The sequence below is a fragment of the Mus pahari genome, chromosome 5 (genome assembly GCF_900095145.1).
Source record: "Mus pahari chromosome 5, PAHARI_EIJ_v1.1, whole genome shotgun sequence".
In the NCBI taxonomy this organism is placed as follows: Eukaryota; Metazoa; Chordata; class Mammalia; order Rodentia; family Muridae; genus Mus; species Mus pahari.
This window is the reverse complement of record NC_034594.1, coordinates 68198468-68223326: the sequence shown is the minus strand read 5'-3', so window position 1 is coordinate 68223326 and position 24859 is coordinate 68198468. Positions and strand designations below refer to the sequence as shown.

The following is a 24859-nucleotide window of genomic DNA, read 5'->3' as shown; positions in this document are numbered from 1 at the left end:
AGTTTCCTTCTGGGAGGGACCCACACATTGCTGAGTAGCCACACTAATGGGCAAGCAGGAGGGGAGGGTCCCTTCTTCGACCTCTAGCTTTCGACTGAGGTAAGACATCTGTCCAGACTTCAGCTTCATAGAAGTTGCTGGAGATCATCCAAGGCTAACTGAGACACCTCCTCCCAGAGGGAAATTGTTTCCTTCTGGGAGAGTTTAATACCTCTGCTACTTGAGGCAGGCCTGAAGGCTCCTAATTTGGGACTCCTTCTGGAGAGAAGCAGGCTTTCCCAGGTCAGAAAAGGATGGAAGTGCTCAAAGGGGAAACATTCCCGGGACTGCAGGAGTTCTTGAGGATTCTATCAAGACCAGGACACAAAGCCTGCCTGCAAATTTAAGAAGACTGGCTAGCTTTTAATTGGTCATTGGGCTACCAGGTTCTTTCAGAGAAACTGAGAAAGTTGATTTTTACCAATGTCCAAAGAGCTGTTGGGTCCGATCAGAGGACTAAGGGCCCCAGCTAAAAGATGTCAGTTACCCCTTTGTTGTAGTTGGTTTCTCACGATGGTTCAAATGGAAAGGAAAGGAGTGTCTTAGGATTTTACTGCTGTGAAGAGAAACCATGACCAAGGCAACTCACAGACAACCTTTAATTGGGGCTGGCTTACAGGTTCAGAGGTTCCGTCCATTATCATCAGGCAGGCATGGTGTAGGCAGAGCTGAGAGTTCTACGTCTTCATCTGAAGGCTGGTTGTAGAATACTGGCTTCCAGGCAACTAGGATGAGGTCTTAAAACCCACACCCACAGTGACACACCTATTCCAACAAGGCCACACCTCCTAATAGTGCCACTCCCTGGGTCAAGCACATGCAAACCTTCACAAGGAGCAAGGGAGAGCCAGCCGGTCCTCAGGTTGAGATGGCAAGGCAAGCGGGCGTCCCTCTGAGGGGAGTACTCACCCTCTTCCACGTATCTTGGAAGATCCCTGTTCAGGTACCAGGTGTGGGTCCCCAGGCCCTGATCAGCCATTGTGCAACAGCAGTCTCATGTAGAGGAGCTGGGGATGGGGCTGAGGGAGGGACAGGGTCTCCAGCAGCAGTGAGTACAGCGGGTATAAATGACCCTGAGTCAGAGGACAGCTCATTTATTGGAACAGAGGGGCTGGACTATAGAACTTGAGTCAGGGGGAGGGGAGGAAAAAGGACAAGGGAGGAAGTGGTGCAGCGTACGGGGTGGGGCAGGGACCTTCCAATCAGATCAGCCAGATTAGCAGACTGCCGAACACTTGATTTCTGAGAAGCCAGTTCTCTTTCTGAGAATCAGAAGTTTGGTTGGCTTTATCTTGATGTGGCCTTTGTCTCTGTGGAGCTGAGGAAGCCCAAGCCTGATTTGGGGAGGGAGCGACCCCACTCCTGCCGTGTTTGCTGAGAGCTGTCTGGGGTGTGGGCAGTCCTCTACCATCACTCATCTGTCTTGGGAACCCCATATTACTGGTTCCGTCACACGCCAAGCTCTTTTGGGTCTGTTGATAGTTACTCTACATTTTCAAACAAAGCCTGTGAGTTTCAATGATAGGATATGGAACTTTTCCAGGAGTAGCTCGCAGAATTATCTTTTGGATAAGTGATGCAGAAGACCTTATTTGGAATATGAGGTGATGCAGTAACATGGACATTTTGGGAGAACTTTTGTTTATGGTGGTTTTGTTATTTTAGGCTTGTGGTGTCTTGGGAATAGAATTCAATAGCCTTTTTGGTAACAGGAATGGAAGATATGATAAGTAAGTTCTCAGCCTAATTTTGTGTTTGTATGTGTGTGTGTATGTGTGTGTGTGCCCTTCTATTAAAAATCTTATTTATTTTTATTTTGTGTGTATGTGTGAGCTCCTGTATGTATGTATGTATGTATGTATGTATGTATGTATGTATGAGTTCTTGCATCTGTGTATGTGTAAGTTCTGCATATAAGTATGTGCAGCACTTTGCATGCCTGGTGCCTATGGAGGCCAGGAGGGGGGTTGGATCCTGTAGAACATCAGTTACAGTGGTTGTAAGCTGCCATGTGTGTGCTGGGAACCGAACCCTGGACCCCTTCAAGAGCAGCAGGAACACTTGTCCACTGAGCCATTTTTCCAGCCCTTTTGGCTTGTGTTTGTCAGCTTGCTTGTGTTGTGTTTGTCTTTGCAGTGTTGGGTTCCATGTGCTCTACCACTGAGCTACCTCCTCGGTCTCCGTATTCTTTCTTATATTTTGTTGTTGTTTGTTTGTTTGTTTGTTTTGTGAGACAGGGGCTGGCCTGGAACTTGGTGATTTTGACCCTCCCGACTGGACTCCTGAGCGTTGGGTTACAGCACCTGGTCTGGCATTTGAACGCTGTGGGAACCTTTCTTCATTAACTTCCTAGTCTCCGAAGGATCAAAAAGTCCTTTCAAGGGCTGTACAAACGACAAAGTGGTGATAATAGTTCCTCCTAATAGTACAGCTGGCTAGCCCCCAGCCCCCAGCCTCCCTGGTTCCATACCCAGTGAAGCACCCACCTCGAGCAACCTGCAGACATTCCCACAAGTCACCGGGGCAGAGGTTTACACATCATTTTGTGAAGAGACTGGAGTTAGTTTGAGAAAACACAATCTATCTTTTAATAATAGTAGAGGCAGAATAAGAATTGATGGAGAATATAAGAAGGCCCCCACTGCTTTGGCATCCGATAGGGTGACTTCTGAAACAGTAAACCACACCACTGCCATTGCCCCCTGAGGCTGCCCTGGAGGGGACTGTGGGGTTTGAGAGTGTGTCGGGTTTTCTCTCTTCCCTTCTCTTTCCTTTGTAAATGTTAACGGAAAGGGAGAAGCCATTGTATATTAAATTATGCCCGAAGGTTTTAAACTTTGAGCCAAAAAAGTCTATTTCTTCAAATTGAAAAGTAGTACTTTGAGACCAACACACTCAGTGCTGTTGCTAGGAAACCCATTTCCAATTTTCTACCCTTTAATCATCTCCGTGAATTTGAAAACGGTATCAAAGGGGACCTAAGCTATTCAGTTTGCATTTTGATTTTGTGTTCCTCCTTTTAAGAATAATATGTTTTCCCCTTCCCACCCACCCACCCCCATCTCTTTCCAGCTAGTAAATCCAAACCCACAAAGCTTCCAGCCCATGCGCCTTCAAACCCTCTCATCTGCCCTGGCAAATGCTCTGGTTTGGCCCCATCTGTCTGTTCCTCCAGCCTCCAGTCATCCTTCTCTGGACACCAAACCATCTCTGTCTTACGTTAGCCACGCTCCCCTCCCTCACAAGTGTGTCACGAGTTTTAGTTACATAACTCTAGCTCATGTGCATCAGAGAATTAGCTATGACCCCAGTAGGTGTTTTAATGTGTATATATGAATCCACGTTGATCCCTCAAACACTTTCTCCTGTCCCCCAGCTCCCAAGCCTCCTTTAGAGCACTGACCCAGTTTTCTGACCCTGGCACACTGATCCAACCCCGGGCCTCTTACACAGGACATCCTTAGTCCGCCTGGAGGCGGTTTCCCTGCAGCTTCCCCAAGCCCGACTCCTTTCCTCTTCCTTGGTTTCCATTTCAGCCTGCTGGAGCACATCCTTTAGTGGATCTCTGACCAAAGTAATGGATAATAATTTTTTGAGGGCTTCCCTAACAGCATCTTTCTGCTGACTTATCATTTGATTAATAGTTATTTGAACACAGGATTCAAATACTTCCCAGGCATTTGGAGGCACTTCTCCATTGTCTCCTGGCTTCCAAGGTTACTGGGGGGAGATGGTCAGGTATATATTCTGATCCAGAATCTTTTGTACAAACCCCTACAGCATTGTCTTTTGTTACTGTGACAAGGTACTTGAGAGAAGCAACTTTAAAATAGAAAACGAAAAAGCCCATGAAGTGATAGGTACTGGCTCTGGACCCCCAAGAACAAGTTCTCAGCCAGCATAAAGGAGATTATTTTTTTATTTTTTTATTTTTTGCCCCAGAGGGACAGAAGACAGGGAATAAAAGTCAAAGGCAGGAGAGACAGAAGACAAGAGAGAAGATACCAGGAACAAGAGAGAGAGGGGAGGGGCATTTGGGGGGGGCGGGACAAAGGGCTGCTTCAGGATAGAGAGGAGTCAGATGTAGTCCATAGGAAAATGGCAGTTTATAAAGGTATAAAAGCAATCGCGGTGTTAGGATGAGGGGCTAGATTTTGATTGGGTATGTTAATTAGGTGAGCCAAAGGTGGCTTTTGATAGGTGGGCTTTAACACTAACACTTTGTGGTAGCAGGCCCTTTGTAGTCAGCTTCAGGAGGAGAAAGTGGCTGCCATATACGGACCTTGGTGGCTAGTAGCTTCAGGAATGGAATCTAATGGTTTTTAGCAAGGGAATGGGGACGAAGGGCAAGGCCCTTCTGTCAGAGTCAAGTCTGCTATGCCTCGGCTGGCTAGAATCCCTTCAGACACTGAGATGTACTGTGACGTACACTGGGAGTAGTTTACTACAAGAATTAGCAATTCCATGGGCAGACAGACAAGACAGACAGACAGACAGACAGACAGACAGACAGACAAAACATGGCAGGCTTCTGAGGAGTTTGCCAGAGTCTGACAGTAAGGTCTATGAAGGGGAATCATGGTCTACGACTTAGTCTGTATAGCCAAGTCAGACCCTTTCTACAAGGAGAGACAGAGAGACAGAGAGACAGAGAGAGACAGAGACTGTGCATGGGTTTGTGTAAGTGCCCTGGGATGCTAGAAGCATCAGGAGGCTGAGTTACAGGCAGTTGTGAGCTGCCTGCCTGCCACGGATGCTGGAACTGACCTCGGCTTCTCTGAAAGAGCACTGCATGTTCTGAATTGATGAGCCATCTCTCCAGACCAGTATCTTTTCTTTAATCCCTATGAATGTTCACTACTACTCAACAGAAAAGCTTTCATTTCTATAGAAACTTATTTCCATGTTCCTTTATTTATTTATTTTTATTTATTTTATTTATTATATGTAAGTACACTGTAGCTGTCCTCAGACACCCCAGAAGAGGGAGTCAGATCTCGTTACGGATGGTTGTGAGCCACCATGTGGTTGCTGGGATTTGAACTCTGCACCTTTGGAAGAGCAGTCGGGTGCTCTTACCCGCTGAGCCATCTCACCAGCCCCCTTTATTTATTTTTGAAGCAGGGCATCACTATGTAGCACTGGCTTCATTATATAGACTAGGCTGGCTTTGAACTCACAGAAACCCACCTACTTCTAGAGTGCTGAGTTTGAAGGTCTACACCATTATGCCTGACTTTCTTAATCTCTTTTTCTTCTCTTCCTTTTTTTCTTTCCCCTCCCTCTTTCCTGTTCCCTCCTTATATCCTTCCTCCCCTTTCTTGCTCTCTTTTTCTTCTTCCTCATTATCTTAGGTAGGGTTTTATTGCTGTGAAGAGACACCATGGCTACAGCAATTCTTATAACGGAAAGCACATCATTGAAGCTGGCTTACAGTTCGGAGGTTATCATCATGACAGGAAGCATGCCAACATTCAGGCAGACATGGTACTGGAGAAGGAGTTGAGAGTTCTACATCCAGATCTTCAGGCTATAGGAAGAGAGAGTGACACTGGGTCTTCCTTGAACATTTGAACCTCAAAGCCTATCCTCAATGACAGACTTCCTCCAACAGGGCCACGCCTACTTCAACAGGGCCACGCCCACTTCAACAGGGCCACACCTACTCCAAGGCCACACCCACTCTAACAAGACCACACCCCCCAGTCTTTTACTACCTATGAGCCTATGGGAGCCATTTTCATTCAAACCACCACACCCAGGCTTTCTTTTTCTCTTTCTTTCCTGCTTTCTGTCTTTCTCCTTTTACATTCGCCCTTCTTTTTTCATTCTTGCCTTTCTTTCTCTATTTTTTCTTCTATATGCCTGCTGTTTACATTTCTGTTACTCTCTTAGGGGTTTTTCTTAGAGGGTGTGATTGGTTGTTCAAGGAGGAGGCACTGGAAAGCTAGTTGGAATCTCTGCATTTATGGAATAATTTGTTGAACAGTGAAGTTCCCAGTTGAGTGAGGGCTTACCTATTTTTCCAGTGACCTTATATACCATCACAAGATATCTTTGTTTAGGTCCAGCCTTCTATAAGGGGAAGCCTGTGTTTATGCCACCAGGCCATTATAGATTCAATTGTGATCTTCTGAATGGATGTATTAAAATCTAACTTCCAATACTCAATGTACCTGTTACTTGGAAGCAGATCCTCATTTAAGTAATGCCTCTAAGAGATCAGGCTGTACACAAGCCTGTAGGGCATTTTCTCAATTAGTGATTGATGAGGGAGAGTCCAGTCTATTGTGGGTGATGCTATCCTGGGCTGGTGGTTCTGGGTTCTATAAGAAAGCAGACTGAGGAAGCCATGATGAGCAAGTCAGTAAGCAGCATCCCTCCATGGCCTCTGCATCAGCTCCTGCCTCCATGTTCCTGCCCTGTTTGACACCCTGCCCTGACTTCTCTCAGTGTTGAACAGTGCTACATAAATGTAAGTGGAATAAATCCTTTTCTCCCCAGCTTGCTTTGATTATGGTGTTTCATTGCAGCAATACAAACCCTGACTAAGACACTGAGAAATCTGCCCCTTGTCTCCATAAATGCAATTTCTAGTTTTCAAGTCTCTCTAAGGTCAGTTTCCACAGCCATTACTTGTCCAAGATGTAAAATGCACATGCCCACTTTTGGCATTTCCAAGCAGGGGTGCTGGACTTTCTGGGTGCCCTTCAAGTAATGTCAAGGTAGGTCCTGGAGGGAAGTCTCCATGGAAATTTGTTCAGGCACCACCTTCTGGTCCTTGGTCTCCACACAGAGATTCTCAGGGCACATCTGTTGAGTAGAAGCAGGGACTAAGATGACATCAAGGAGGAGACTCTGGGCACGAAGAAAAAACTGAACCCTGAGATTACTAAAAAGAGACTGGATCCACCTACTTTTTACAAATGGAAATTCACATTTCAAACTGAGAAAAAGAGTAAAAAAAAAAAAAAACGGAATTTTCTTCTCACCATATAATTATAAAACCAAACATCTCTTTGCTAAAAATCTTTGAATTCCAATCAACTACAGAAGGTTTCTTGGCTCCTCTCATCTTGAGGCTTGTGACGTCCTTAAAATTAATCAGCTGAACCTGGTTTACGGCTCACAGACTTCTAGGAAGACTGGTATATTTTTAACTGGGTGATCTTGCAAGATTTTCCTAGAGTCGGCTCAGTGCTGACGTGCTACTTCTGGGTCCCACCATCTTCTCATCTCCCTAGAGGAGGGCTAGAGTACCCCACAAATTTACTGATTCGAGATAAATGTTGATGCCCTCAGCACTTTTCTCATTGGAAAAAAAAATGTGTTTTGTCAGAAAGGGTTTCCAATAATCTTCAGGTCAAAGATTGGTTGTAGCACCATATTACAAGTTGGATACTCAACGTCCCTCTTACAGCATTGAAAGCTTTATCTCCAGTGAGGGAGGTTATCAGAAAGGGGCTTTGGAAGTGAGTGGGACCATGAGGGCTCTACCTTCATTTGTGGATTAACCCATTGAAGGGTTTATAATTAGATGATCAGGAGGTGATGGGACTCTGTAAGGTGGTTGAAGATGGAAGAAGTGAGTCACTGGGGTGTAGGAGGAATGGTCATGACCACTTCTACTTAAAACTAACTGCTCCCCAGTGTAGGAGAATGCCAGGGCCAGGAAGCAGGTGTGGAGGGGTTGGTGAGCAGGGGGAGAGGGTAGGAGGGTAGGGGGTTCGCAGAGGGGAAACCAGGAAAGGGGACAACATTTGAAATGTAAATAAAGTAAATATCTAATAAAAAATTAAAAAAAAAAAGACTAGCTGCCTGAGAGACCAAGGATTGCTGACGCAGACAATGCCAGCCAATCGGGAACTGCTGTTTAGAAGAGATGCTTTCCTGGAACCAATGGGGCATTCTGTGGAGTCTGTGTTGTTGACTCCAAGCCCCCTCACCTCTAACCCCCAAGGGCAAGGAGTTTGGGCTGTGGATAGTCCAGGGCTCAGGCAGCACTGGGGCACTGCGCAGAGACACTCCCCCTCCACAGTTCTGTCCTGTTCCTCTTATTCTGTTACCATGAGGAGACCAAGGTGAGCACCCCAGCACCTCCCCTTCTTCCTCAGCGTAGCCAGCTGGCCACGGACTGTCGTGTCCAGAACAGTCTCCAGATACTTCCTCCTTGCAGCTGCCTTTCTTAGGCCTTAGACGACGTCTGACTGCCATCAGCCCCAGGTCCTGACCTGTCTTGGGTTGACGCTGTGAGGGGACAGCCTGCCTTCTGTTCACCTTTTGGGCTTTCATATCACTTTACCTTTGTCTCATTTTCTCAGAAGACTTTTTCAAGGAGCACTTGTAGACGGGGTTACAGCATTAGAGAGGGAATTATTGCGTGGGCCTCACTGACCTGAGGGGTGCAGGGCACATTTTGTTATTCGTCCTTTTGGAAGGCATCATGCAGGACACATTTGGCTGCGTCAGGAACCTCACTTGAATTGCTGCAAAAAAAAAAAAAAAAAAAAAAATTTTTTTTTTTTTTTCTTTTTTGACACTGTAACTAAAGGCGGACTTGAGATGGAAGAGGGTGAGACTGAACTCTGGGCCAGGCCTGTCATTCACATCTGGAATCAGAAAGGGAAACTGTTCATTCTGTCTCCCATCTGCTCTCTGCTCTCTGCTTGGCTTCCTCCAGAGGGCAGCAGACCGACAGCACCACGAATCACATCACCCAGGGTGGAGGCTAGCTGTGCGCTTGGTGGACACCCAGGGAGGGTCTGGATTCGACACATCCATCCTGTGTCTCCCAGAGGAGGCAGCACTGGGAGGATCTGCAGGAGGAGGACCGTTTTCTGAACCGATTAAAGGAGCTGGAGGGAAAGAGATGCCAGAGGCCCAGACCCAGCAGTCTGTTGACTGTTGTCCGCATGGCTTCCTTCACACCTAGGTTTCAGCGGGTTAAAGAGAAGGGTCATCTCTGGTTGCTCTGTTCGACATTGCTTAGGACGGTATTGCTCGTGTAGCAGAACAGAGCCCTGGACAATCTGCATAAACATACGTGTACAGCATGCTTAGGGACTAGGAGAGGGGCAGCAGAGACTGGAGGGGCCTTAGGAGTAGATGTTACTCACCTGTCCCTGTCAGGTTCCCGGCAGGAAGGAGACCCTGAGTTAGCTACAGAGCATCACTTGGTTGGTGCTTGGAGTTGGGGAGCCTCAGAGGAGAAGCCTTGAGCCAGCCCTCTAGCCATACTTCCTAGGAACTCCAGCACTAGCCTCTGCTCTGCTTCAGGACGTTGGAAGCAAGGTTGCTCCATGGTTGCAACTAGGAGCAGACCACGCAGCTGTGAACCAGGGCCGAGGGGGTGAAGAACAGTCCTCAGTGACTGCTGGGTGCTGCAGTGTGGACTGTGAATGGCCCCTCAGTTATCACAGTTTCTGGGAGCTGGGATGCTGAACCCAGCTCCCATGGCCTGCGGCTGTCTCGCGACACCCAGAGGGTGGGGTTTTTGCTTCTTTAAGATGGTGTAACTATACTCAAGTGTCCTTAAAACAAGGTGCCCTGTGCAAGTGATTGCTGAGGGAGAGTACCCACCTCATGAGGGCAGACAGGAGATGAAGGGCAGGACAAGAAGCCAGGGTGTGGCCGAGGAGATCTCAGGAGATCTAACGGGCCAGGGGGTCAGGGTGGCCAGCGTGTGGGTTAGAGGGGGAATCATAACAGGGCTGAGGAGATCCATGGAAGCTCAGAGTGTGGACTGAGGAACCCTAGGGAGTCAGGGTGTTCTTGAGGGTAACCCATGGGAGTCTAGTATGTAGGCTGGGTAGGTTCCATCAGGGTCCAGGCTATGGATGTGGATTGTAGGATCCATGGGGCCTTGGAGTGTGAGTCATGACTGGTGGTTGTCTGTCCCAAGGCAATGGCCTGGAGTGCTGTGCCCACATAAACTGGTCCTGGATGTGGGTCACCCCAAAGGAGCAGTGCTCAGCTCTGCATTAGTCATGGCTGTGCTATGTAACAAATTGTCACACAGTACCTGCCTTGATATCCTGGTCTAGAGTTTGGGTGTGGCTTGGCTGGGTCCCCTACTTGGGTTGGCGTCTAGATGCTGGCTGAGGTTCATGTCTTTCTGAGCTTAGGGTCTCTCCATGGCTCCTGTGGTGGGTTTCAGGAATCTGTTGTGGTGGCTGTAGGACTTACATCCTGCTCCCTTGACAACTGTTGGTGTGGGCCTCTTGGAAACTTCTAGAGACTCCTAGGTTCGCTTGCCATATGACGCTCTCATGAGACAGCAGCTGACTTTGTTGCGTCGTTGTCCACTGGGGATGCTGGGTAAAACACCATGAACTCACAGCTCTTGGTGACAAAAGTTTCCACTGCCACAGTTCTGGGGGACAGAAGCCCAAGAGCAGAGCACTAACAGCCTTGATGTTCGGTGAGGTCTGCGTCCTGGCTCACAGACAGAGTTGTGAATGAGGACTCCACTCTCATGGTCTAAACCTCCCAAAGGCCTTATTACAGTTGGTTTAATGTCAGCTTTCCATAAACTAGAGTCACCTGACTAGGAAGCCGCTCAGAAAGAAGTATGTAGGTTTCATTATTGATGTGGGAAGGCCCACCCTGGTCGTCAGGGGTACCTTCTGCAATCAGTCCAGAAAAACTGGGATGGTAGACAGAAAACCATCTGTCCTTGTGCTTTCTTCGCCTGCATCCAGCTGCAGAGTCGACTCGCCCTGTTGTTGATGCCACCCACTGAGTCCTCTGCTGATAGCAGAACCAGTTTCCTTGTGAACTAGCAGCTAGCAGCTCTCTGGGAACCTTGCTGGCTTCTGACACCTGATTAGGACTGCTGATGTACCGAGCTTCATGGACCAAGTAACAACTAATTGTCAGGTAACCGGTGAGAGGCAGGCATTGTGGGTCTGCTCTAACTGCTCAAGAACCCAGCCTGAGGCACAGAGTACAACTGTCATGTTCTCCGCCTCTCATGTGTAATTCTGCTGTTGGTACTGTTTTAGAGCATACTTAATAAGCTCATGGGACACATAAAATCGCCCAGGGACTCAGGAGTCCACCACGTGAGTTTTGAAAGGACACAGACAAACATTCAGACCAGAGAAGCTAAGGAGAGGCAGAACCCTCTGGAATGATTGTCCCACCACCACTTTATACAGTGACTTCAGAGAGGGGCCCGCTGTCCTTGTCAGATGTAAGTGATGCTGATCAAGATTCAGGTTCCATCTGCACTCAGGAGGTGAGGTTAGACATGGTCTCCCTTCACTGGAGGCCTTTCTAGTACTGTGGCTACCTCACCCGTGTCATCTCTAGAATGTGCACCTCCTAGAATCTACAGACAGTGTCCCCCCAAAGAGTATGGATGCAAACCAGTAGACACCACCTTTACTATGGAGACCGCAGGGAGGGGCACCCAGAGCATCTGCTAAATGACACTGGTCTGTAGAAACAAGGCCAATCAGAGTAGTCACCGGTGTCCCGGGTTTACCTTTGTGCAGCAGCGCAGCCATCAGTAATGTGTCTGAGGTACCCTTAACCCCCACCCAGCTCCTGAGCACGAGGGAGCCTTGGAGATGGGTCTGGTAACTCTTTGTCAGGGAAGGCAACAGGGATCTCCCCTGGAATCAAGTGGTAGAATAGAATTCCATATATGGGTGGTTGGGTAAGAAAGACATAGGACTGGGATCTCCTTGCCAGTACAAGGGCGATTTGTCACGGGGTGCCGCCAGGTTCCAGAAGGCTCTGCAGTCACATGTGAGGTGGGAGGAGGTCTGCCATTACATTATAAAGAGTTTAAGTCATTGTTGAGCAGAGGCACTTACTTCTTTACTCCTCATTATAAGCTGGCCTAGTACCCATCTAATAATGAGCAAGGAAGTAGCTGTTCTGAAAAAGCAGAGTTGCATTTGGACTTGACAGAGAGAACCACCGGTGGGATCCTGTGCAAAGTCCTGGTTCAGTTAACCTCAGTGGGGTGAGCTGCTCACAGTATTTAGCTGTCATTGTTGCAGAGACAAGCAACAATGTCTATGTTGTCAACCATGGGGTAGATGGTTTTTCCTGGTGCTAATCTTGAACTCCACCCAAGAGAGAGGCAGCAAGCACTTGGCGTTCTGTGAGGCTAGAATCCATGCCGGCACGGTGCAGAGAGGTCTGGGGTGTGAGCATGTGACAAAGAGAATGCTGTCTCCTATGTCAAATAAGGAGCGTGATTTAATGCCTAGAACCTCTGCTCCAGTTTTTACTTAAAGGAGGTGGATGAGGGACCCCCACCTCCCCGTCCATTCAGGTCTGCATGCCCATTGCTGACCTCACACCCAGCAAGTGTATTTCAGTAGCAGAGCATTAGGAAGTCATGGAGATGCAGGGTTGAGATTCTGTCTGGGATGTTGCCTTCCTATCTCCCCTCTACCAGAAGGAGGTAACACATGGACAAGAGTTAATGATCTCGCTTTCTGCACATGGCTTGGACAGGATCTCCTAGTAAAATACAGATATCTCCCGATGTTTTGTGACATCTAATTTTTCATATGGGCCACTGGTTGGCGTGAGTGGTGAGAAATGTAGGGGTATCCAAAGTTGGGGCTCTGACCCGAGTCCTGCTACTAAATCAGTGTGTGTGTGTGTGGGGGGGGGTCATAACAGTGTCACCTGTCCTCTTGGGATGTGGTTTTACTCACCTGTGAAACAGGAGCATAATTTCATGTTACCTAAATTCTCATGGGTTCTGGAGAGATGGTGGAGTGGAGAGCACTCAGTATGCACTCAGTATGTAAGTATGAGGACATGAGTTTGAAAACCCAGCCCCCACTTAAGAAACTAGGTGTGGCCAAGTGTGCACCTGCAGCCTCAGCTGTGTGTGTGTGTGTGTGTGTGTGTGTGTGTGTGTAGGGGGTGGGGAGGATAAAGACAAGATTGGATTGCCAAAGCTTGGCAGCTGACAGCTGAGCTCCAGGTTCAGTGAGAGGCCTGTCTCAAGGGAATAAAGTGGAGAAGGACACAGCAGGAACCTGTGTTTTTCTCTGGCACCCAAGTGCATGCATGGGTACCTCTCTTTCCAGTATGAAAGGGTTTCAGGTTGGGGAGGTCCTTGAGATTTTTGAGAGATGTACTTTAAAGTGCTTTGAAAGGTACAAAGCTCTGTAGAAACCCGTGTTCCCACTGGAGAGTTTCCGTAGGAGCCCGAGCCAGAAAACCGCCCCCACCCCAGTGTGCGAGCCTCACAATCAGGATCATTATGTATAGAACTCTCGCCCTCTTGCCTTTTGAGCTGGCAAACAGAACTCTGGTTAGCGGCAAGCCAAGGAGACGACGCTAATTGCTGGGTTTGATATTTGAAAAGAGAGATTATTAAGCGAGGTCCCAGTTCAGAAACTTCAAGAAGAAATGGGTGGGTGTGGTGAGGGTGGGGGAGGGGGGAGAGAGTGCATTTCCTGTTTTTCTTTCTGATGGTGGTTGAAAACCATGGATACCCACGGAGAAATTCCAAAACTCCTTCTTTTTCCTGCTAGAGGCCTGGCCCAAAAGGTGATGGGTAGAGGTGGCAAATGCATTATTTTTTTTTGTAGCTATTGAAGTGCATTTAAACCATCTAATGTCTTGACTTTATGTGTATGAATTCTTTTTTGCATTTATGTCTGTATACGTATGTGCCTTGTGAACTTGGAGGTCTGATGGGGGTGTCAGATCCCCTGGACCTAGATGGTTGTGAGCTCCCATGTGGGTACTGGGAATTGAACCTGGGTCCTCTGCAAGAGCAGCCACTGAGCTGTCTCTCCAGCCCCTCCATCTCTTTCTCCTCTCCTCTCCTCTCCTCTCCTCTCCTCTCCTCTCCTCTCCTCTCCTCTCCTCTTCTCTCCTCTCCTCTTCTCTCCTCTTCTCCTCTCCTCTCCTCTCCTCTCCTCTCCTCTTCTCTCCTCTTCTCTCTCTTCTTCTTTTCCCTTCCTTTCTCCCTCCTTCCCTTCCTTCCTTCTTGTTGAGATAAGTTCTCTCTGCCTTTATTTGGAACTTACTGATTCGGCTAAATTCACTGACCAGTAAGACCCAGGGATCTGCCTTTCTCTGCCTTCCCAGTGATGGTTTGACACCACACTGGCTTTTTTTTTTTTTTTTTTTTAATTTTTAATGTGTATTTTGGGGACAGACCTCAGGTCCTCTTGCTCAGGCATTAAACATTTTATGGGCTCTGATGGTTCTCAGTCTGTGGGTTGTGACCCTGATGAGGTTGAATATCTAATTCATGACATTATGAACGTGACAGTAGCAAAATTGCAGGTATGAAGTGGCAATGAAATAACTATATGGTTGGGGGCCACCACAGCATGCATTAAAGAGTCGCAGCCTTAGGAAGGTCAAGAACCATGGGGCTAAAGCTGTTTCCCCTACTCTTCCGGGTCTCATCTTTACCACACTTCAGTCTTACCTCAGTAACCAATGACTGAAACATCTTAATTCCTTCTAGCTCATGGTCCATTTCCTCCCCCACCCCGCCCCTTCTTAGAGTTGGAGTTTGCAGGAGTCCAGCTAAATGCTTGTAAGGCAAAGACGGCCTTTATAGGTGACATCAGCGTGCAAAGCAGGCCAGAAGCAACAGAGCCCCAGGTCTGGTTTTCATTTACAGTTTGGGTCCGTCCTATGGCAGGGAGGGGAGAAGAGGGGTCTGGAGGACGGAAGGAGAAGGAGGAGGAGGAGGAGGAGGAGGAGAAGGCAGGGGAGGAGGGAGAGAGAGGCGGGCACGAGAGGAGGAGCAGGAGGAAGCCCTGACTGTACCCCTGGACCCTGTCCAGTTTGGAGTTCAGCCTTTCCCCAAAGGCTGCTCAGTTCTCTAGGCTCCAGCCTCCAGCGAGGATTGCAAGAGGAGACTGTGTCCTCCGATCCTGGATACCCTGTTCCTTGGTGGAGAAGGGTTGCAGAAAAAAAAGGAGACTTAACAAGAGAGAAAACTATGTATCCTGCTGAAGCGTGATTGAGTTTAGAAGCCCAGGGACACCCGTCTTCAGGTCTGCTCAGGGTAAGTGTGAGTTTTTGCTTATTCCGTTTCCTCTGTGGCATGAAGGAAACACTTCAATCAGAAGTGAGTTAGTGGCTGTTACGATCACCCGGTCACTCCGTTTTCTGGGCACACTTTAGGTTTCTAGAAGAGTCTGCTGCTCTTTCTTTCCTTTGTGGTACATGGGTTTCTTTAACCTGCTGAAGGTCACGGAGTGCCCGATTGTGTCTAGGTTTGCTGCTGCGGGGAGCGTCCTGTGTGTCCCTACCTGCATGCTATGCACTTCTGACTGGTGCTTTCTGCCTGCTGGTTTGTTAAGAGTCGCCTCTCCTTCCCCAGACCAGCTGCTTTGTTTGCAGAGGCATCTGATGGGAGCCTAGGGCAACCTGCAGAGTGGACCCCAGAGAGAGCTCATCTCTTTGGGTTCTCCAAGGGTCATGGGTAGGGGTATACTCTTTAAGTGCAGTGAGGCTGGTCAGGCAAACTGCCGTCTTCCAAGTTTGGAGAGATACTGCTGCAGGGCTGGGCTGGAGCTGCTCGGCCACAGCCATCAAGGCTGCTGCTTCATCTTTTTAGGAATCTGAAGTCACTGCTGTAGGACCTGTCCTTTGAGGATGCTTCAGGGAACTGCAGGCCTAAAGCATGCACAATGTGATACTAGGGCAACTTTCCCAGTGGATAAGGCACGGCTCAGGACTGCGCTGCCCTGGGTTGTCCAGATGGGAGGCCTGTGCCAAGTTGGGAGGCCCAAGGGCTATTCCCCGGCCATGAGGATGTTGGGTGGGGTTCGGGCCCTCTCTCACTGAGCACGGAAGAGAGTTCCTGGATGGTTGCCAGCCCATTTGGGGACCTATTTCAAGCTACCATGGGATCAATGCAAGGGTGGGGCCAGTGGGAGGGGCTCATTGGAGTACTGGAGAAAGTCTAAGAAAAATGAATTTCACAAAAGCCCAGGCAAACTTAGGGACTGGTGTGGACTTCAAGAACAAGCTGTTATGAGCACCAGTGGTCACACTACACCCTAGAGAAGCCATTTCTCGCCCTACTCAGAGTTGACTCCAGATGAAAACCCTGGAGTCTCAGAGTTTCAAGGGGACTCATGGGACCTGAGGACAGTTCCCAACTTCCCAGAGCAAGCTAAAATGTGGGAAAGCCTGTAAAATAAAAAACCATATTGCTTTGAACAAAACAATATGGGACCAGCTGCTTGCTGTAGCTTCCACTACTGGGACTTTTGACGTCTTTCCTGGGTGATTCTGGACTAGAAGATTCCAGTGCTGTCATCCTTGGCTTATGGGCGAAGAGGGAGAAGCTTTGAGATGCTGCACTAATGGCTGGGCCCACCTGAGTGGCTGACTTCCAGTAGCATCCTTTCCCGTTGCTGGAGCCATGGGGCTGATGAGCCAGCAGTAGGGGACCCTTTAGACCTCCATGTGGGATGATCTGGCAGACAGATCCCCTCTGAGGAGACTGTCCATCTGTCACAATCTGTTCAAAGCCATAGGGCACTTGACTCAGTCTTCTCGAGGGTACACAACTCATGGGGAATGAAGGGAGGCCCACATGGGATTCCACTCGGGGGGCCTGCTTGATGGCACGGAGGACTCACAGTAATAGCCTGAGGTTTGTGCTGTGGGTTTCTGCTGAGGCTGAGGGAATGGGGGTGTAGAACTTCTCTGAGAGAGATTTATGATTGGGAACAGTGGTCCAATGTATGGGCATCTCTCATCAGGCAGAACTTTACATTGCCACAGAGGGAATATTCTCTCTCTCTCTCTCTCTCTCTCTCTCTCTCTCTCTCTCTCTCTNTTCTCTCTCTCTCTCTCTCTCTCTCTCTCTCTCTCTCTCTCTCCCTCTCTCTCTCACCGCTCCCTCTCTCTCTCTGCAGAGGAAAGCCATTCAGCTGACACTGGGTGGGGAAGATGGTCAGGATGGGTGACAGAGAATGGCTCTCTTGGATTTTTCCAGTCTGGGAACTACAGGGTGTGGCCCCAGTGCCTTCCTTCCTTGAGGGTGACTGAGGTATCCTTTGGCCTAAGAGTGTATCTTACCTTGGAGGTGTGTACCACACCCCTTTCTGGTGGAGACCGTCAAGCCTGGCAGCCTAATGATGTATCTGAGACAAGAGAAGCATGGTTCAGAGCAAGAATTGCCTGTGTCTCTGCACTGTGCTTTATCCTATGATAACTGGGATAACTGCAATTTTGTGACTTCAGACAGTACAATCTACAATGTATCAATGACCACAGAGTATGGAAAATTCCTCTATTCACCCAGCTTCTGGAGCTGTGAACTCTGACATTAGTTTTGGAGTAAAACCTACAGATCCCAGTGCTCAAGGCCACAGTCTCCTCCTGAAACCACCTCCCTCCTTTGGAGTGGGTGGAGACATTTACCATCCAGGGCTCGGTTTACTTTCCCGCTCTTTCCAGATGTTTGGTGACTTGGAGAAAGAGTGGCTAAAATAGAGAGCTGCTGTCTGTGCTGTGGCACCACCTGCTTTTATGTGAAATTCCACATTCAGGAATGAAAATTCACTAGTGAGTTGCCAACTGTGTTGTGTAAGATGCCCTTGCAGGCATACAAACAATGAAACTGCGGTCACATCTCTGTGGAAGAAGCTGCGAGTCGGGTGTCTTTTGGGGAAGGGTGGCAGGTGATGTCCAGGGCTGAAGGAGACACTGTGTACTGAGGAAGCTTTTCTTCACTGACTGACCCACAGGCAGGAACTGCACATGGTGCCCTGGCTGTGGCCGACAGGCAGTAAAAACACACATAAATAGTTGATGACTTGGGAAGTGACATTTTAAAATCCCGTCGGTAGCTCAGCCAAACCCAGAAAAACGCTTCAAATTTTAAGATTTTTAAAAAAATTATTTCTAATCATCTATGCACACATGTGTGGGCGTGAACGTGAGTGTAGGTGTCTGCAGTGGCCAGAGGCATAGGATCCCTCTGGAGCTGGAGTTGCGGGGGCGGCTGTGAGCAACCTCACATAGGAGCTAAACTCAGGTCCTGTGCAAGAGCAGTGAGTGCTCTCACCTGCTGAGCCATCTCTCCAGGCCTGCTTCGGGTTCTAACACACGTTGTTAAAGTAGATGAGGACATTTCTCTCTATTCTCCCGCTTATCCTTTTATAAAGCTTCTTTGTGCTGCTCACGGTCCAAAACCCAAGTGATAATTCTCCATAAAACCCACTGCCATCCCGATCATGGCCGAGAGTGTCTTGTTGGGGAGTGCCCGCCGGGTCCTGGTTTTTAAAAAGAGAGATCCTCTTTAGCAATGAATTATGTTAGGTTTTAAAACTGAAATTCTTAGTGTATCCCAATCTCCCAGGTCAGTTTTGGGAAAGGAAGTTTGAGTGGGTGCATAGCTGCTTCTGGGAATGCATTCTGGACTCTTTTCTCTAGAGGGCAGTCTAGTCCTTGGCGTGCCTGGAAAATCCAAGTTCCTGGCGGTTTCCAGGGTGGGGTTTCAGGGCTCACAGGGAGTCAACCAATTTACACCCCAGCTTGTGGGTGGCGGTTAGGGTTGGTTGCTCCAGTCCAGTTTCTGTGCCGGGCATACATTTAAAATTCCATTTTTCTTCCTTGCTTGTGCATGAGCATACAGAAATGAAATTATGCTCTCATACAACACAGTCTCTGCTCTTAAGTAATTTCCAGGTCAAGAGCATCAGGCAACTGGGAAATTTTAAAGGAAACATTGCCTGAATCTAAGTTATAAGCACTCCCATGGAGAGCATAGGGACTGAAGCATGCTCACACACATACACACACTGAATAATCTCTTATTTGAACACCGGAGAAGGTATTAAAGTCCCCTAATCAGATAGCTCTTAAAGGGCACGTAGCCTGCCCTTTGCTGCTCTCCCCAGCAGAGAAACATATTTGAAAGAATTTCACATAAACATCTCATTTGTTGATTAAAATACATTGGCGACTCTCTGACTTTTCATCATTTATCAGAGAGGCCCTGAGGCACTAAATTCCATCTCAGAGCACCATTACCTTCTCTTAGTTGTCCCACAACATGGTCTCAGGATTGCTTATCAATCAGGCTCCAGGGTGCTAAGCTTCAAGGTCAGGTTGGCAAAATTCATGACTTCTGTTTGGCTATTGCGATATCCAAGAGAACTTTGTTTTGGTGAATTCTTTCTTCATACCCTCTGGGGAAATGAGATGTGTTACTCAGGTGACATGCTCGTGTGTGGCTACAGTGTTAGGAGCAGTAATAAAGCCAGCCCCACCCAATGTTCTGCACCTGCCTGATGGATTCCACCAAGTATGCACCCAGAACCCAGGCATGGAGGGCAGGGAGGGGATGAATAGGCCTTAAGAAATACCATGGGAAGAAAGGTATCTTACATTTTCCAGGTTTTCTTTGGAGTAGGTGTGGCAGAGGAGTCACTGTTGTTTGAAAAACTCTAGGATCTATAGCTCCATGGTGGGAAAATGGTTCCCTGTGCCACGGAATCTAGAAGTGGTAATGCATGTCTAGAATCCCAGCGTTTTAAAGATGGAGATAGGGGGATCAGAAATTCAGGGCCAGTCTTGGCTACAGTGTGAGCTTCAGGTCAGGCAGGGTGACATACGTGAAACTGTCTCAAGAAAAAAAAATATTTGGACTTTTGAAAAATTGGGGAGAAATGAAACAAATAGAGACTGCTTTGCCAAGTCACCATCCACCATTCAACTTGCAGCATCTGGCTATGTGGCGCTCAGTGCCATCCTCTCTCCTCACTAACTTTAGCAATCAGGAAACACGGGGAGCTGATTGTGAGCTGGAGGTGACCAGGGAAAGCCTAATTGGGAGCCGTCTCAGTGGAATCCCCCCATGTGCTCTGTACCCCCGATTTCCACAGTCCCAGCACTTTGGGAAATGTCCGCTGGAAGGAAGAGCTCATTGGGCCACTTTAATTTCAGAGTTGACCAGCAGCTGGAGATGACTCAGGTCTCAGGGGGAACTATTCCAGGAAACTGGCTTTTCACTTCTGGAACCTTCTCTAGTTGAGTCAGTGGCCAGCACTGGCATCTGGAATCAGCTCCGCTTAAACCCACCTATGGTCTTACAGGCAATGTGGAACGTCAGAGACCTGCTCAGTCAGACGAAGTGGGTGCAGATATAGCACAGTAGTCTGGGAATCCCTGCCAGTTCACACAGTTTTGTTTTACTCCTAAGTAGTAACTCTAGGGGAGGTCACTGGTAGAGAGAGAAAGGAGGTAGGCAAACTGGTACAAGATCTGCCTACTTAAGATGAGTTTTTCTCTCATACCTGAAAGCCAGCAAAAAATGTAACTTTTCCTCGGGCTGTGAGACGCCCTGGCGGCTCGCTTTCACGATTCTGTGGCGGCACACATGGTTTTCAGAGGCTGGTGGAACTCGAGTCCCTTGCCAAGAAAGGAAGAAATGGGATAAATGTGAGACGTGCCGCGAGCTAGAGCCAACTGTGGCCTGGGCCGTGGGCTGGGAAGGAGTGGCTGCTTGCATAATTGCTTGTGAAGCAGTTTGTAGCAGGCTCTCTCCCTGACTGTTAAAACCCAGCCGGTCTCTGCCTAACGGTTATAATTAGCTGGAGAAACGGGCACAGCGTCTCCTCATCTGGCTTCCACACAGTTCATAGAATGCCTTTTATGTTCCGTGGTGGCCTCTGGTATGACAGATTCAGAGCTTTCTGCTGAAAATGGTTATCTTCGTGTATTTTAGGAGTATATTTTCAAGCCAGTTTCTAAATATCTGGATGATTAGTCCAGATATTAGTTGGCTCCAGCTCCTTCTTTAGGAGACAAGGGTTCATGTCGCCCAGGATGGCTCCTCTAACTCACCATGTAGCTTTCTCACCTTGAACTCTGGAAATTCTTGCCTCTGCTTCCCGAGTGCTACTTCTAGAGAAGGAAAGAAGCTAACCTCAGGGGGGCTTAGCATGTGTCTGAGGGGCTCCCTGTCTTCTCCACAGAGGTCTCACTGTGAGAGGTGGCCACACCCTCTCTCCAAGGCTTCTCAGTAGCATCCCATGATGGCTGCTAAGCATCTGGGGATTGCTCTGTGAGGTCCCACCAGGAGGAGGCAGCACCCTCCCGTGCTGGTAGGTGACAAGGAAGGGGTTTGCTCGTGTAGGATCATATAGGATCAGAAATGTTGAAAGAATTTGTGGTCACAGGAAAGATGTAGATTCAAAATTTTATCGTCAAGCGGTGGCTTCCCAGCCTGTGGGAGGCAGAGGCAGGTGCATCTCTGAGTTTAAGGCCAGCATGGTCTACAGAGCAAATTCCAGGACAGCCAGGGCTACATAGAGAAACCCTGTCTGGAAAAACAAAACAACCCCCAAACAAACAACAAAAATCAACAAACAAACAAACAAACAAATAAACCCAATCAACCAACCAACCCTACATAAAACAGGCCCTGAAGCCAGGGATGCCCCTCACTCGGCAGGATGATTACTTAGTGGACTCGAAGCCCAAATACGCTGAGTACTTGTACCTACTCTGAGTCTCTAGCTAGTACCTAATACACCACAGTGGTGTGTGCCTATAGTCCCAAGACTCAGGAGGTGGAGACAAGGTGGGTCTTAGAGTTCGAGGCCAACCTGGTCTATAGATTAAGTCCCAGGACAGCCAGGGCACCGCAAAGAAATCTTGTTTCGAAATGCCGAAATATTTTTAAATTAATTAACTAATTAACTGTGTGTGTGTGTGTGACCATGGCCCACGGAGACCAGGAGAGGGCATTGTATTTCTTGGAACTAGAGTTTCAGGTTGTCATGAGCTGCCTGATACAGATACCAAGAACAGAACTTGGGGCCTCTGCAATAACAGTGCATCTCTTAACTGCCGAGCCCCCTCTGCAGTCCCTATTTTGATTCTTAAAAGTCCAGAAATGAGGATGGTAAAGGCCAGGGTAAGGGAGCACCCCAAACTCTACTGTGAATTGAAATTTCATTCCACAGCAGGGGAGGGGGGATGCAGAGGGAGAGGCTCTGACCGTGGCCCCAGTTTAAGTGGGACAGTGAGGTGTTAATGGAGGCTTCAGAACTCTACAGGAGAGCTGCCTGGCTTCATAAAGCGTTGCCTGGAGACAAATCAAATGAAAAACTTCAAAATGGGAGCTCTGGATGCACTTAAGTCTTTGTTTCAAAATTATTTCCTCGTGTGTGTGTGTGTGTGTGTGTGTGTGTGTCTTAAAAAAAAAAAAAAGATTTCCAGACATGGAAAATGGAAATGCTTTTGAGGAGGCTTAATGAAAACTAATTTCACAGAATTGCAAAATGGCCTGGGAAAGTCTGTGTGATACACTTATGATTGCAAGCTGAAGACTGTGTAGGGCAACCTTGATGAACAAAGGAGTCTCCTGGGACCTCAAGTGGGCAGCAACCACGTGGGAAAAGACACCTCAACTTTGCAAAAGAGACAGAGAAGTTCAGCACTTAGACATGCTAACCAGAAAGGGGAGGATACAGTTAATAATGCACTTAGGTTTTTTGAGTCTGTCGCCTTGAGGGCACAGAGTCTCTGACAAAGGACAGCCCACCCCACCCAGCACAAGGGTCCCAGGCAGCCAAAGCTGACTTTTATGTTTTCATATGGGGAAGAAAAGAACCAGAAATTCACCAACACCAAGGACATTTGTTCTTCTTTCCACCATGACTCTGGGAGTGTCCGGGAGGTCCCTCCCAAAGCCTGCCTAGCTTGTACTGTTTCCTGGGCTTCATTCCTTCCTTGGGGCTGTGGACTTGAGTTTGGATGCTGAGTCTATCTTGTTTTATCTATGTGGCTTCTGCAAACCACCTTTCCTCATCCTGTTTTAATTTCTCTGCTTTAACATGGTGGGAGCAGTGCACAGCCTCTGGATGCAGGGAAGGAGGTGGGAAATCCTGCCTCTAAGATAGAAACCAGTGGCTGATTTCTTCTGCCCAGTGGTTACTTCTCTCTCTTCCCTGAGAGTAATGAGTCTGGCAGTGGGAGAAGACGGGGTGTGGCTACCTCTGTCCCCCCTCATTAAAAAGAGCTCTCCAGGGCACTGTCTGGGAGCTGATGCTTCACACCTTTAGATTGGTGCAATCTTGATAAAAGCTCCCTTTCCTGCAAGTGCTTCCGGTGTCCATTGATGGAAGGGGCTCCTACTCTTTGGGTGAATATTTATTAATGATTCCATTTACTGTTAATTCTACTGTGTGGCTCATTACATCCTAGATGTCCTGACAGCAAACCAAGGAGACAATTTCTTTTCAGCTTCACACCTGGGGATCCAGCAGCTTGGTTGGACCTCAAGGACACCTCAACTCAGGGTATCAGCTCTTGCCCTGCTTCTCAGAGGTGAAGGGGCTTCTCCCACCCTCCCCTCGCCATCAACACCTGGATGGAGTCTGGGGAAAAAAGGCTTCTATTGGGGCTGTGTCTCTTTCGTCTCTTGGAGCCATCAGGTTGCTGCTCTTCCGAGATGAATGCAGGGAAAGCGAATATCTTGGCTCAGGCCACTCACGTAACACGCGTGCCATTTCCTTAGAGAGGCTCAATTAGCTGGTGGCTTTAAACATCTTCACAGAGCCATGGCATCACTGCTTAGGGAACACGGAAGGCTAGGAAGGAGCTTTAGGGGTTGCTCCAGCATGACTCACGGTAGGATTAGCGTATTCAAAGGAGTCCCCTGTGTGAAGGGCAGGGATCCTTAGCAAAACGAGTCCATATGACTCACCCACAGTGAGCTCTCTGTCCATGTGGCTTGCAGAGTCATGGAAGCATTTCCTGTCCTCAACGTAGACTCAACAGTGGTCAGACAGCCCTTACCTCAGGCCCCACCTTACCCCTTCCATAGATCTCACGACTATTGCCTCATAGCAAGGTGCTAGAATATTCTTGTATCCTACTTCTCCCCCAAGATGCTCCTTGACAGATGAGACAGTGGCTCAGCTAGTGAAGTCCTTGTCTTGCAAGCTTGGGGACGGAGTTGGATCCAAGACCCACATAAAGAGCCAGGTGTGGTTGTGCACACCTGTTGTCCTGGCTCCCGGAGGCCGAGGCAGGATTCCTGGAGGCTTTTGGGTCAGCCTAGCCCAGTTGGTGAATGCTGGGTTCACTGAGAGAGATTTCGTCTCGAATCATGAGGTGGAAATCAGTTGAGGAAAACACATAACATTGACCTCTGTCCTCTCCACACATGCACACATATGCCCACATATGCACATGCACACACATACACACACACTGACCATACACACATGCACACATATGCACATGCACACCCATACACACACCCACTGACCAGGCACACATATGCACACATACGCACCCACTCACACATACATACACAATGTTAGTTAAAGCCTTACATTTCCTGAATTAATTAAATATTTGAAATCATTGAATTGGAATACTAGAAGACTTGCATGCACATCTTTTGCTTGAAGTTGTGATGCATAAAACTAATGTAATATGGTGGCAGCTATGCTGTAGCTGGATTTAGAGTCACAAAAGAATGCACCCTGTCCCTGGGGCATAGCTCTTTCAGAGACGTAGTTTGGTACACAATGGTGGGAGAGTTTCAGAGTTTTCGCATATGTTGACTTGTCATTAAAATACAGCTCTAGACTAATTACAAAGCCATTAGGGACTTTGGAGGAACAGACTGTGTGTCTGGAGAGAACCCAGAAAGATGTAGGTTCTCCATCAAATGTCTGAAAACCCAACCAAAGTAGAATGAAGACTAGCATGCATACAGTGTCCTTTTGTGTTGTCCTGAGTTCACATCGTCAGTTAATTTAACACACAAACACCCCCCCAAGAGAGGGGGGGGGAAGGAGGGAGGGAGGGAGGGAGGGAGGGAAAGATGGGG

At 48.2% G+C, this 24859-nt stretch overlaps 1 protein-coding gene across 5 annotated transcripts in view; it reads left to right on the top strand.

The window, feature by feature from the left end:
- Window positions 1-14827: 14827 nt before the first annotated feature.
- Window positions 14828-24859, top strand: part of Col6a3 (collagen type VI alpha 3 chain) — a 74376-nt gene continuing 64344 nt past the window's right edge. For all 5 annotated transcript variants that reach the window (XM_021198949.2, XM_029538434.1, XM_029538432.1 and 2 more), the window contains exon 1: window positions 14828-15049. The gene's annotated coding sequence lies outside the window, so the exon portion shown is untranslated. The remainder of the gene's footprint in view (window positions 15050-24859) is intronic.